Source organism: Quercus suber, unplaced genomic scaffold (assembly GCF_002906115.3).
Source record: "Quercus suber isolate HL8 unplaced genomic scaffold, Cork oak 2.0 scaffold_1152, whole genome shotgun sequence".
Classification (NCBI taxonomy): domain Eukaryota; kingdom Viridiplantae; phylum Streptophyta; class Magnoliopsida; order Fagales; family Fagaceae; genus Quercus; species Quercus suber.
In genome coordinates this window covers 123-12,838 of record NW_027070552.1, presented here as the reverse complement: position 1 = coordinate 12,838, position 12,716 = coordinate 123, and the positions used below count along the sequence as shown (strand labels likewise).

The following is a 12,716-nucleotide window of genomic DNA, read 5'->3' as shown; positions in this document are numbered from 1 at the left end:
AACTTCTTTCAAGAATTCCAATAAAATTTCAAATCAATATTAAAATAATTGAGTTCTATGGCATACTCGCTCCTGTGATCAAACTAATTCAATTACAAGCTTCAACCCATCAAATTTAATCACCACCTTAAGAAGAGAGTGCAGAACCTACAACCAACGAAGCAAAGATTGTGATGAGGTACAAACAACAATTCATTTTAAAGGTATGGAAATCAGTGCTTTGGTTTAATAATTCTTACTGACATTTTTTTTCTCTAATGATTGCACAATAGTAAGTCTCATCTATTTAAAATATATGGATTGGGGTGACCGATGGTGAGAAGTCAATGAAAGAGAGAGGGGTTAGGTTTCTGGTTTACAAAGAAGAGGGATTGTATTTATTGGGTTTACACAGAGAGAGAGAGAGAGAGAGAGAGAGAGAGAGAGAGAGAGAGAGAGAGAGAGGTGTTTTAGTTTTCTAGTTTTTATTTTTTATTTTTTAATAGGTGGTGTAATTAACTAAAGTTAATTGGGTTAAGTTTACTTAAAAAGAAATACTATGTCTACAACAATTTTATAATATTTTCACAACAAATCTTATGTGGTAAGTTGTTATTTGCTGTTACTATTGGGTAAGAAAGTAATTTCAGTATTGGATTTAAATTTAAAACTTGTAACAACTTACCAATTATGATTTATTGTGAAAATGTTGTGGATGTAATAGTTGTCTTACTTAAATAATCATGTGTAATGCACATTTCATTTTTTACACATATCAATATATTAGAGCAGTTTATAACTTTAGATTACAATTAGTTTTGTAACTAAACTTTGTTTTTTGAATAAAATCAACCCCTCTCTATCTTTCTCTCGGATCTCTCTGTCTCTCAATTTTTGACGCCGGCTCTAAGTTTGAAAGGGTTTCAGTTGGGTTTGATTAGATGTGGGCTTGCTAGGTTTTTATTTGGATTTCAAGGTTGGGCCCAAGAGAAGGTGTTGTGAGGCTAAGTTTTGATTTGGATTGCTGATTTTCGAGTTGGGCTTCAAGGGTGTGGATGAATTTGGTTTTAAGATTGATCTTGGACTTAATGTAGGCTGGTGATTTTGGGTGCATAGGGGCTTGTGGGTTTAACTTTGATTGGGCTTGGACCTGGCCTTGGTACCGATTGAGAGTGGGTTGAAAGGTGTGTGTTTAGGACAGTGTTAATTTTGGGCTTGAGAAAGTTGGGTTCAATGGGTCGGACCTAGGACTGGGCTGTGGTTGATTGGTTGGTTGTTTGAATTTGAAAACAAGGAAGCTGTGATTAACGAATTTGTTTTTGCTTACCACCTTCTGTATATCAAGGCTTTTGAGCTTTCAATAATATATATACACACATTGGCCTTTAAGCACACATGTTACTTGTGTTCAGAGGCTCTTCTATTTTTTTTAAGTAAAAGTTAATAATTTATATTTATTATAATTTAGAAAATATATTTTTATTTTTCAAACAAATAAAAATAATAAACTTTAGAAATAAGCAGTAATTGTAATTTCTTTTTTGAATGTAAAGGGAAAAAATCCTAAATTTTAAGAGTTCTCTTTTTGAATTCAAAAATGAAATTTGTATTTTAACATTTATGACCCTATTGTTACATGAAGTTAACTTTTATTAATAAGAGTATTTTTAAACCATATAAAAGTTTAGTTGAAATAGGAAAATCCTCTTATATAGTCTATATATATATATATATATAACCGAAACTTTTAAAACTTCCACACTTTTCCACATCAACATTATTTAAAAAAAAAAAAAAAAACCAAAAAAAAAACTATTAAAATAAAAATAAATCCCTAAATACCGTAACTATTTCTTCCCAAAACAAACCCGATAATCTTCAACTCCTAAACAATACCCGATACAAAAACCTACTTCTAAACCCGATAATCTTCAACTCCTAAAGGACCTAAACAATACCTGATACAAAAACCTATTTCTCAGTCTCTGTCTCTCCTTCAAATGCAAACTCAACCCAACAAACATTGCAAGATCCATACCCTTCTCTCTCTTTCTCTATCTCTCTACCCTTCTCCTTCCCCAAGACCCAAACGCCAATCAGATCTAAGAGACCTCCTCTCATGGGACATTGGGCCAAATCAAGTTTCAGAGAATTAAACGATTCCGTTGGAGAGAGGCTACAATTATTTCTCTTAATGGGTTTTCGCCAAAATCATCTGGCCGTTGGGGGGATGATATGGTATGTTAGGTTTGGTTTTTGATTTTCTTATTAATCTTGATTTGCGTTGCTTTAAATTTTCAAATCCCACATCCTCCTTTTCTCATCCTCTTCATTTATCAAGTTCCAAAATCAACCAAAGCCTCAACTTTGAACATACCCATTTGCAATTTTCTCTGAAGATCGTCACCGCCCCTCCAACCAAATCAATGGAGGCAAATTTCGTGGTAATTTGTTTAAAATTTATGTTTCCAGGCACAACCCACTTTAATACTAATTGTTTTCCTAGCCCCATCACATTTTGTATTCCAATCACGCTTAAATTTAGAAACAGTTTTGTATTATAAATATCATTTTATAGTATTTATTGGCTATTCTTGGCTTTGTATTATTGAAATTGTTTGTTTGTTTTTTTTTTTTTTTTGGTTATTATTGGCTATTGTTGTTGTGTTGTCTGAGAACTGAGTATTTTTTTTTATGGTTATGTATATTATGGTTGCTTTGTTGAATATTCATTATTTTTAATACACACTGAATCTAGATTAAGGAACTATATTCTTATTTTAAAAAATTTGTAATTTAGGACTTTTGATTTATATAAGCTATTATTATTTAAAAACTTTCATCAATTATTAATACTATTTGGGTTACTGACTTTAATTAAGGTTGAATGATGAGAAAAATCAAAGCATGATAGAAGACATCTACAACACCAAGAAGCAGAAAAGGCGGAAAAATAATTAAAAGGGTTTTTTTGGTATTGGTTTGATAGTCTCCCTCAAATGTCTGGGGCTCTTTGATGGTGAGCATGCTTAGACTGTAGGATTTTGTGTTGATAAAGGTTGGGGTATGCTGGCAGACCTATGTGTTTTAGGTTTTTTTTTTTTTTTTTTGTAATGGTTTTTGCTTTGTTTCTTAGGTTTAGATTGTTTATCCTTGATCACTGTTAAAATCAGTAGTTGAAGCTTGAATGTTGTAGTGTAGTCATTTGACAAATGCAAATTAATTATTGTTTAATTTTTTTGCTTTAAATTTAAAGGTGTTAAAATCTGTTGAATAAGTTATAATGATCATTGCAATAGAATACTTGCTTAATAAATCTAAATCAAATGACTAGAAGATTGTGCTTTATGTTAATTTGGGATTTTCATTTGAATAAAGCAAATTGATTTATATGGCAAGCAATGTTAAGGTCAAGGGTGAAAGTTTTTAATTTAAATATTGTCTTGGCTTTTGGATCCTTTGGGCATATTTTGATATGATTAGGCAAGGTCATTGTGTAGAATCCATTGTGCCATTTAGAGTACAAAATATTTACATTTTGTACTCTATGCAAATTGAGTGCAGTTGATTTAATAAAGAGGTTGTGTTATTGATGAATATCTACCAGATTTGAAAGCCATTGAAGGTGGTCCCTTTCTCTATCTCTCTTGCCTTTATTTTTCTTCTATAAACTGTATATGGAGGTTGCCTTGGACCTAGCCAATGCACCACTCAAAAACTATGACAAGTTGTCTAAAAAATAGAGGAAACCTAAAAACTCTTCCATTTTTCCTTGCTGTTCTATCTTTTAGGTTTTAAGTAGTTATTGAAGAGAGATACAACTTGATTGTTTACTATTTAATGGTGCTTTCTTATTTTATTTATTTATCTTTATTTGGTTGTGTTGATTGCAAATTGTCAAAATTGAACAATAATCTGAAGGAAAATTATTATCTAGGATTGCATTATTTTGGAACATGGGATGCTTTTTTCACTATAGTGAGGAAGGTCAATTTACTTGCTATAATATTGTGCCTTTTGTTTTTAGTATCTCAATGCATTATTTCTGATACCTTTCAAAAACTAGGAAGGATTAGGATCTCCATAGAATGTTCTCAAAACCCCCAATTTTTATTTGGTAAATCAATTAATTGACAAGAGGTTTATGTGTGGATTTCCATGTAGAAGTCAAATGGTTACAAGGATATTAGAGAGATTGCAGAGAAATGGATTCAACTATTTAGTACTCTCTATTTCTTAGTCACAGCTATGAACGCAATGGACACATTAAGTTGATAAAAATTAATTTTACAAATTAGTTAGCTAAAATATGAGGTATTATAATTGCAAACCGTTCATAAAATCCTTGACATGAATAGAGGAATTGTCTTAGAGTGATTTGTAGGTAGATTTTAATACAACAGAAACATAAAGTCAAATTTCCATTTTATATGTTGGGTATGATTAGGTGCACATCAATCAATTGTTAGATTCATGCTTTGTTCATAATTTTTTTTATATCATGTTATCAAATTTGTCCAAGATGTGGAAGGAGTTGAACTATGTGGGACCCTAAAAAATGTTGATAACTTACAAGCATGTTAGTAGAGTCAAATTTAGTTCTTTCTCTTCTATTTTAAAAATTTAATAAGTAATGGAGGAATTATTCACTAATGGGATATGTTCTATGGATGACTTGGAGATGGGAAATAACACAAAAGTAAGAGCAAAGAATACTCAACTAAGCTAGAAGTTTTTTAAGTAGTTTTTGAGTTTCTCATTTGCTTTACTGTTTTTCTTGGCTGCTAATATAAGTTTAGACTGAAATAATGAAAATTAGTTTATAAGAGATGGGGGAACTTTCCAAGTTATTTTTTTCATCTCTCAAGGATACCACCTTCTTTAAAGTTGTGGTGTAGTTGATCTGATTAGATCATGCTGTAAGGAAGTAGATAATTGTAACATTTATATATGCATAATTTGCAGAAAGAAACAACTACAAGTTTACAACATAAAGGGAAGTTAAAGGATTTGTAATATAAATGCACAGACCCATAAGATAGTTGGAGAGGACTAGATAATCTACTAATGGCTTCTTTGCTATATTACATGGAGATTCATGTTGAGATTAAGTACTTTTAGTGATATTTTTGTGCAAGAAATTATTTGTAATTAAAAAGATTTATGTGCAAAGTAGCAGTATGATATAAATGTTTCGGTTTACAGACTCATCACATTTAATTGCCGATGCTGCTATGTTAGTGAATGCTTCAAGAACATCACAGTGAAAGAGCTTGCCAAATCCTTTTTTTTCTCTTAGAATAGTCCCTTGCGTCCTTTAGTTCTTTGTTGTTTCTGTTTTCTGTTGTTACCACTGTTCATCAGCATGAACATGTTATACAATAATTTCTCCCTTACTAGGTTCATTATTAAGGCTTAAAAGGTGTTGGAAGTTTTGGTGGGGACTAAATGTTATGTGGCAAATGATTAGCTGGACCTATTATGATACTACAATGTGCATGTTATTAGGGAAACAATCTATATGTTATTGGGGGACTAAATGTTATTTATGAAATGTTTTCCACATTGTCATTTGACCCCTTGACAATAGATTAATAGTTTTGTACATGAGCTATGATGCCACTTAGGTTGATTACTTGATGAACAAATTAGTCTCTTATTGTTTTTTTTTTTTTTTTACCATGTGGTTGATTTATTATCTTTTTATTTAACTAGCCCGTGCATCGCACGGGTTAACGACTAGTATAATATAGATAACCGAAACTTTTGACCATTTGTTGACCTACTCCATAATTTTCCACATCATTACCCATATTATTCATTTATGTTCTATTTTTTTCTTTTTATTTTATGTTAATTATTTTAGTAATATTAAGTTAGACTTTAAAATAAAAAAAAAAAAAATTGTCCTTATCTTTTTCTCCTATAATTTCTAAGTTGATAAAAATTTTAATTTGATTATAATTCAAATTATTCATCTAATCCTTTTATTATTGATATTAATTTCTAAAAAATCATATCATCATAAATTGCTTTTTGTTTGAATATGCTTAAGGGAAAAAAAAAAAAAAAAACCTATGGCTCTTTTTCCAAACCCAACCATTTTCATATTTTTAAGGGCTCTTAGTTCTAAGGATACAAAGAAGTAGTGTATTAAAAACAAAAACAAAAATACCGGCTTTTTATTTATTTATTATTTAAGAGCTCTTAGTTCTAAGGTACAAAGAAGAAGTGGTGTTTTAAAAAACAAAAACAAAAATGTCATACTTGAATTACTATAAAGATGCACTTCCTTGGACCAGTTTGCACAATTCTTGAATAACCTTTCTTCATGAGACTCCTCTTTCTTACATGCCAATCCCTGCACCATGAATTAGAGTCCTAAGTGAATAAAGAGATGTGAGTCTCTAAGAATAAAGGCTTTTGCTTTCCTCTCAACTCTTTATACGTTCCCTGCCTCCACCCCAAGCCAATCCCTTCACCATGAATTAGAGTCCCAACCAGACAATTTTTGGTATGTTGCTTCATCTTGAATCTCCAAGGTGGCTGCGTAGTATACTTCAGTATGAGCTATATTTCCATGCTATATTTCTTACATTTCAATAGTTTCCCCCTCTGTTGCTTTTGGTACGTTGCTTTGTCCCAACTTTCCACTTCCCACATATATTTTGCATAACCCATTTACTTCAATATGACAACAATTATATTTTTGGCCGTGGTTTTCTCATTGTGGGTAATCCATTGTTTGACGTCCCTACAAGAATGTTTCATTTGTTAGATGTGTTAGGTTTATGTGTGTAGGCCCAAGAGACCTAACTCTATTGTAAACCTATTCATTTAATTTAGTTTTAAACAATAAGGTTGTTCTCTATATACAAAGATCTACTATAGCCATCTAGCCTGTTATTGTAGGCAATCAAAAAAGAAAATTTTTGTGGTTATTTCTATCTACTAATGGTATTCACCATTCCAAATTTTAAGTTGGGTTATATTAAGGTTTAGTCGTTGGATACTGTAGAAGAGGATTATCTATTTGTTAAAAAATTAGAGAATATTCAATGTGAAGCAAATTTTGTTAAATGGGTATATAATTTGATATGTTTGATGCTTTTTTTTTATATTAATTGAGAATATTTGGTTATGGGATAAGAATTATAGGTTTTAACTAAATTTTTTAGAACAAATGATAATGTGGTTGCTGAACAGTTTTTAGACCCCTTAACACAACCGGATTAATCTAATTAATTAGCCAAGTGATTAGCTTAGTTAATTTATGCAATTCTAGGTTATCACAAACACACAATCATATCAAGAATATAAAGCAATGGAAAAGTAAATAACACAAGGTATGATGACGTAGGAAACCACACGGTAAAAACTTGGGAAGGATTTGACCTAATTATCCTCAAGGTAAACTTGAATCCACTATATGAAAGAATCGAAGTTCATACAAAAGGACTTACAAGCACCCACGCTCGACTTCCTAATGCTACCCACCAGTAGAACTTACTGACACAACCACGTGCAAACTCCGAATCCACGGACTCCTTCTTTCTTGGATTTACCACCAGTTACAAGCACCCCCGCTTGTGTTTCTTTAAGCTCCAATGGCAGCAACTGAGTTGATCATCAAGGTGCTGATAATATCTCTACCTTGAAAACCCTAAGTTTATGTGAATGAAAGTTTCTCAAGGATCTTACAAGAGATTCACACGAACTACAAAATATGAGCAACAATATAAACAGAGCAACTCACAAAAACGTGGTTAGGGTTTTGCCTTATATACCTAGGCCAAAAACATAAAATTCAAAACGTTTAATGAGATAGGGCTGAGTTGGAAATTCTGCAGAAAAACATTCTGGCCGACTTTCAATCGATCGAGTCTAACCTTCAATTGATCGAGTCAGGCCGAAATGCACCAATACATCTGCAACCTCTCGATTCCAACTTTACATGAATTACACAACTTTGAGCAAGTCTAAAACAAGACTAATATATTGTTTTGATCATGGTTTGCTAACATTACACATTAGAGTTCTAAATACATTAAATCCTAAGTTTTTAGAATGTAACAGTTGCTACAGTGGAAACCCCTAAATATACTTTTAGGTATATAAAACTTTTTTTAATGTATTAAATTCATATTTCGTAGATTTTATTTTTAAGTTGGATAAAGAGCTGCATATTTTGGGGAACAAATCAATTCCAAGTGCGTTAACAAATTCTGTTAATTTGTAATGACTTTAAAAAAAAAAAAATTATGTTCCATTAGATTTTTTATGCATTGTAAATAATAATAATAATTGAACAAGAATTTTTTTTCTTCCTTTTATAATATATAATTTTTAATAAATAAATTAAGATTAAATCATATATTATACTTAATACATTTTACGTGTATTGCACGAATTAGCAACTAGTTATTATTACTTAATTATCATACAACTAAAGCAGTTAATGTAATACATTGTTGCTTTGTTTGAGTTTTGGTTGTTATATATAAATAGATAACTTTGGCACATACCTTTCGATTCCGTGCCTCCTCATATTAATTGATATTGAAATTCTAAAATTTTGATTATTTTAATTTTTTTTTTAAAACTGATTATTTTAATTTTTAAGTCATCCGCACAAATTGATTTTTTCTTTTTTCTTTCAAACACGGTAATATATGACTAGCCTCATTGCTCACATGCATGAGGCTCTCATAAAATCTAGAATTGAAAAAATTCCACTTTTTGGTCTTATAAGTAAATAGCAATTGTTGATCCATCGACATTTTGTTGGACCCCAACCTGAGTACAAGATTCACCCTTTGGACTTTTAATAGTAGTTGAATGTTGGAGAGTCCTTGTTGCTTTGTATGAGTTTTGGTTGTTATATATAAATAGATAACTTTGGCACATACTTTTCGATTCCGTGCCTCCTCATATTAATTGATATTCAAATTATAAAATTTTGATTATTTTAAATTTTTTTTTTTTTTTTTTGAAAACTGATTATTTTAATTTTTAAGTCATCCGCACAAATTGATTTTTTTTCTTTTTTCTTTCAAACACGGTAATATATGACTAGCCTCATTGCTCACATGCATAAGGCTTTCTTTTTGGGGGGTTTAGTATCATTAATTTCTATTTATTACAATTTGAGATTTAAGTGTATGTTCAATCATATTATCTATTTGAGAATTAATGATACAACGGAATGTCATGAAGCTAACTTCAAAAAATGAACAATGAAAAAAAAAATTGAAATTATTTGTTTGTGTGGATGTGTTAATTTTTGAAGCTAGCCTCATAATACACATTGTATCAGTAATTCTCAAGTAAAATACTAATGTTCAGATAAAAGTAAAACTACCACTCTCCAACAATCATAGGTTATTTAATTAATAAATCAATGAATAAAGAAACCTGCTCCAAGTTAATTTTTTATGTTGACGTTTTCCTCCCTCACCCTCAAAAATAGGTCCCACAACTTTGATCTTTGATGAGTCTCCACTCTCCTCACTCAACTTCCCACTGCAAATCCTAAAATGTAGCTTACCTCCTTAAATTTTAAAAATTAAAATACTCACTTCTACATAAATAAAAACTTCTCACCACTAAGCAGTTATCTCTACGTATTATTTTCTATATATTAAGAGGATTTTTAGAGTTAGTTATTGCCTTTTGTATTGTCAAAATTACCCCTATTATAACAACACTACAAAATATACATAGTACATACTACACTTTAAAAAAAAAAAAAAAAAAAAATCTAGGGGCTCTTCAAAAAAAAAAAATCTAAGGGCATATATAAGGAAATTTGAATATTTATTTTAGTAGATATCAATCATATCCACCAAAAAAAAAACCCAAAAAATCCAAAAATTTTCAAATACCACATTCAAACCATGTTCAACTTTTCCCTAAAAATCCTATAAAAAAATTAAAAAAAAAAAAACTTTTCCCTTAAAAAAATGCACTTTCAAATTTATCCAAATAATCCTACTTTCAAATCTTTAACAAAACTATCACTGCGCACCCTTGGTGTGGTGGTCATTCCACAAGTATAAATATTTGTGGGTGTGGGGGCAAGAACCGAGGTTCAAGTCTCCAGGAGAAAACTTCACACACATATATACTTAGATTAGGTTAGAGTAGAAATTCTATCTTGTATAAAAAAAAAAAAAAAAAATCTTTAACAAAACTTTCGGATAACTACTACTAAAAAAAACTGATGTTAAAAACAAATCCATAAAATTTTAAATACCACTACTACATTCAAAATTTTATAATAATAATTGTAGGGTTCATATTCTTTACGTAAACCCAAAGACAATTAATTTGTAGAGTATGGGTCAAAGAACTAGAATTAGTAAGGGATTAATAACAATGGATCATAACCATTTCAACAGTGCATTCATCAGTTTGTATACATTGATAGTTTTTATCACTCTCTTCTTTTCATTCTCTCCCCTTTTTCTCCTCCTTCTTCTGGGGGTCCAATTGACAGGTGCTCCCCTCTATTATATAGTCACTCCTACCCTCATCTCCATCGTCCACGTGCTCCCCATCCATGAACTTGTTCAAGTACCTGTCACGTCAGGCAGCTTCTTTTCATCTCTGTGTGAGTGGCGGTAGGTTAGGATGCACTGTTCAGAGGTCTTCTCCACATAAATGCGGCCAGAAAAGCTGTTGCAATGCATTGAATACGGTGGCAGCAGCCTTTCCCTCAGATATTTCCCCATCCTTATCGTTCCTGAACATGCTTTGAGCTTATCTTGATCAGGTGGAGTCCTCGGACAGTCATTCGGGCTTTTCCCCTACTCAATTAGTTTCCGATATCATATCAGAGCAAAACATCTTCCTCGGACAGGAGATGTCCTCCTCGGACTGGAGATATCCTCCTCGGACAGAGATGATCCTTCATCAAGAGGATTCCACTCCTAGCTGGGCCTTGTCTTTTCCGTATCCCTCTTTTCGGATGTGAAACAGTCCTCTCGTGGGCATTTGGCCCATTAACTTGGGCCTGGCCCCCTTTTCCCCCACAATAATAATAATAAAAAACAATACCATGTCCAAACCCAACTCATGTTCATGTTCTTATAAAATAACTAGACTTATCACACACATTTTGCGCATGCAATAATACTCTTTATTTATTTATTTATTATTTTTTTTTTGGGTTTAGGTTGCGTTTGGGATAGCTTATATTTGGACTATTTAGCATATTTTTGCTAATATTTATGGGTCCCATTGCACTTTTTGGTACTATTTATGGGTCTCACTGTACTATTTCATCTAACTTTTAGCTTTATTTACAATACTTTCAGTAAAAAATTTTCAGTTTCAACTAAAAAATTGTTCCCAAACAAGCGTATAGTGTTGTAATGCTTAAAAGTGATATTAATAACCGTGTGTATTTATTTATTTTTTTAAGAAATAGGTAAGATTACGCGAAATAATGTTTAAAAATGAGATAGAGAACCATAAGAAGTTGAAACCTAATAGGACATTTGAATTTATTAATTGAGGTAAGAATTGTGATAAGTAAAAAAATTTGAGATTTAAACAAAAGAAAAATGATATACGTTAGTGTGGATGGATGAGGATTTATGATAATTGTATAAAATTTTGATAACAAAAATTTTGAAATGTTTTAAAGAATTTAAAAAAAAAAAAAACCATAGAAATTTTGGGATAAGAATGAGTAGTTTTTGCGTGAGATAGTGGGTTTTTTTTTTTTTTTGGAGAAGTAATATTTTTATATATAAAAATAATTGAAGTATGTGAATTCAAATAGATAACAAATACAAATAGAAATCAGACAGTTGAATATAAATAGTTGGTGAGAATAACAGTTTTTTTTTTTTTTCCTTTTATACATGAGATAGTATTACTATTTTGACATTTTTTACTTTTGTGTTAAAAAATAAAAAATAAAAAACTAAAGGGTATGTTATTTCAGAATTTGTATGAGGACATTTTGATACACCAAAATTGAAGATGAAACATTGGAAACCGTTATTAATAGTAGAGATTAAAAAAAAAAAAAAAAACCACACGAATCTTTAACAAGTCTTCTAAAAAAAATTAACAAGAGTTTCAGATAATTACTACTACTAAAAAAAACTTAAGGAAGTTAAAAATATGCAACACATGTATATGTTTTGAGATTAAAATTATTAAATAAATAGATAATAAATAATTTTAAAAAAAAATACCACGTTTAGATCTTTAACAAGAATTTCGGATTACTACTTACTAAAAAAGTGATACCAACTCCATCCCAATTTAAACCATTATCAAAATATATAGCCATCCACCCTTTCAAGTTTCAAACATTACATTCTCCACACACACAAAAAAAAAAAAAAAAAAAAAAAAAAAAAAAAAAAAAAAAAAATCCCACAAAGTTTCAAACATTAAATTGAATAGAGAGGTTGATAGTGATTTGTGGCTATGGAGGATTATTGGTTGGTGTTCATATTGATGTGGTCATAAGCCTGTAATGGAGACTGCTTTAGGATTTCATCATTTCACAACTATGGGAGTAGAATTTGAGTTCCAGCCAAGGGGTTAATTGGTGGGTTGAGTGCTTAGAGGTATGGGTTTTTAGAGATTTTGTGGGTGTGGGTGTGTGTTTTATACCTTTATTTATTTATTTATTTATTTTATTCTCTCGCCCGCTCCAAGCTACGCACTCTCTCCAGGGAGGAGGAAGCTGAACTTTCAAGAAGCACAAAAAAGGT

General features: G+C 30.9%; 1 long non-coding RNA gene across 1 annotated transcript; it reads left to right on the top strand.

The window, feature by feature from the left end:
- Nucleotides 1-1,843: 1,843 nt before the first annotated feature.
- On the top strand, nt 1,844-6,099 carry LOC136065774 (uncharacterized). Its single transcript, XR_010627379.1, has 2 exons — nt 1,844-2,423; nt 2,862-6,099. It is a non-coding gene; the product is annotated as an uncharacterized LOC136065774 (long non-coding RNA).
- Nucleotides 6,100-12,716: the final 6,617 nt, after the last annotated feature.